This window comes from Rhagoletis pomonella, unplaced genomic scaffold (genome assembly GCF_013731165.1).
Source record: "Rhagoletis pomonella isolate Grant_MI unplaced genomic scaffold, Rhpom_1.0 Rhpom_scaffold_02485, whole genome shotgun sequence".
NCBI lineage: Eukaryota > Metazoa > Arthropoda > Insecta > Diptera > Tephritidae > Rhagoletis > Rhagoletis pomonella.
In genome coordinates, this window is record NW_023461039.1 from 73 (window position 1) to 2,742 (window position 2,670).

Sequence of the window (2,670 nt, forward strand, 5' to 3'; positions counted from 1 at the left end):
AGAAAGTTACAACAATTTTTTACTTTTTTCTAATTTCATTTTTTTTTATATTTCACATGGCACGCTTTGATTTAGAAGAAAAAAGTCAGAACATTTTTTGACACTTCCGATACCAGAAGCAATAACAAAATACACCCAAATGTTGTTTTGCTTTTTGCTCTAATGCTACTACCTGTTTGATATGCCTTCGGTATAGCTTTAATTAAGAAATCAATAAAACAAAATGAGTTCGAAGTTTCTTTGGTTAACAAGTAAAAGTGTGGACTGAATAAAATCGCTGAGCGAACTTCGTCGTGTTTATACTTTAAAGGAGAAAAAAAGGTTAAACTGTTCAGGGCCAGTTTTTCAGTACCAGATTGAACTTAGATTAGGTAAACTGAGTTTAAATTGAACAGCTGGCTGACATTTGATTGGCTGATCTTAGTTTAAACCAGCCAGATCGGGCGTTTAAACTTACTGGCCCTCAGTCCCGACGACATAAACCACCAGTCACATCAGCTCATCTAACATCCCTCTCTCCCTACTGACCAAGCCCTTCGGATCTGCCTTTTTGCTGGGGCTGCCGGTAGATGATTATTAAGACAACAAGTAGTCCATTCATTGATTTAGACAAAGTGTGGTAAGCTGCTACAACAAAAAAAAAAAACAGCGAAAGTTTTTCGGTCGGTTTTCCTTTTATTTTTTTTTTTAATTAATTAAAAGAAGTCTAGTTCCATTTTCAATAAAATAAATATTTAAAATTTTTCTTTTCGGATATACATATGTGTGTAAAAGTTTTGATGTATCTACATAAAATAGTTAAAACTCCGATTTAGTCGAACGTAAAAGTCCGGTTTACTCATAAATCGAAAAATGAAGATTTGAAAAAACACGGTCGGAACTGCTTTGTAAAAAACCGAGTCAATCGCCCTACTAATGGCCTTGTGAAATATTAAATCATGGCAGCAAGAAAGACAGCTTTGGCGGTGTGGGAGCAGGCGGTATGGGTTTTAATGAACTCTCTCTCCAACCAAGCGCGGCAGTCGTTTCTCTTCTGTGCCAATTGACGCCAATTGGAAATTCCAACGACTTAACTAAGCCAGCATAGGCGCTGTATCATTCTGCCGCGGATTCAGAGGCTGACTTTATTATTGTTGTTAATGCTGGTTCCCAAATAAACGAAATTCTCTACTTTTTCGAAATTATAACTGTTCTGCATATCTTATGATATTCTCCAACATCAGATTAAAGAAATCACGCGAAACCTCGTTTCATATCAAACGACTCGGAGAAGCAATATACAAAAACAAAATATTTTCGCTTCTGGTTAAGTTGGCGTGTGTTGAGTAATCATTGACGATTTCTTACGTAAGTTTAGACTAACTGAGCCTTAAGGTGTAAAACAAGAGCGCGTAGATATGTATGTAAGTTAAAAGAAACAAACACGCATTTTATATAAGAACATACATTTTAATTTTATTTTGACAATCCATTTATCTTTTTTAAAGAATTAAAATACAACAATAAACATATTTAGTTAATATTAAACAATATAATAATGAGTACATCACCTATTCAGTTATAATATCTTTTTAAAATTACAATCAATCCAGTTTATTGCAGATAGATTTCTATGAGGATGCCTTGGCATTGTCTTCAATTTTGAGTCGTTTTCACTTTTTACTATGCCATGCCATTGCTTTTGTAATTTCTTTGAATTGTTTTGTGTTTGCATTGCTTATAGTTTAGCTTTAAATTTCAACTAGAAAATACATGTAAATACGAGTTTCTTTAAGGTTAAATAGCTTGAAAATTTGCATAATAAAAATATGTTTGTTCCCCACCAAATACATTATAAATCCCTTTTACATTTAGCACAACACGTTATCTAAACATTTTCAAAATGGTAAATTTTTCTAAATTAATCGCTTATAATACTTTATTTCAACACAGTTAAAGTTCTCTCAGATAATATAATTTGTATGTGTGTATACATATAGTATAGCAAATGTACAATAATAACAAGGATATGTATGAGTACTATAGATTTACTACAATAGTTGAAAATTTAAACCACCCTAATTGTTAGTAAATTAATATTGCAAAGTGTATTAACATAAATCACAATAAATATTCAATAACACCTGAATACTGGTTTGGTCACTTAGATAAAAAATAAGCGTGTAAAACAATTTATGGAAAAATTATATGATTGTAATGAAAAGCTATTGCTTAACATACATACATGCATAGCTGAAAAACGGATTTTCACTTGTAAGCGTTAGAAAAAAAGTATGTGGTCGCTCTTAAAACAGATATGTATATAGGTACCAACATCGAGTATCAATTAAAACTAGAAATTTTTGTAAATTGTTTTTTGTTTTTACGACTCACGGATGTTAGTTTAAAATACCACCATAGATAAGCGATACTCATTTACTCCATTGATTTTTTCTAATCCTGAAAGTCAATCCCAGTTGCTTGTTTCTAATGTCACTTCAGCAGCAAACGCTATTTACATATATGTTCGCCGCAGTCATCGTCACATGTAAGAGGGCGACGATTTGCGGGACCTAGAACGTGGCTTTGAAGGACTCTTCAGACTGTGACGTGAACCGCTTCGTGACTTAAAACCATCGGCCCAAGGTTCAGAAACGCGTCCATACCAATGCACCAAATCCATCACTTCTA

The 2,670-nt window shown here is 33.1% G+C and overlaps 1 pseudogene; it reads right to left on the reverse strand.

Moving 5' to 3' along the window:
- Positions 1 to 2,254: 2,254 nt before the first annotated feature.
- Positions 2,255 to 2,670, reverse strand: part of LOC118753453 — a 2,969-nt pseudogene continuing 2,553 nt past the window's right edge.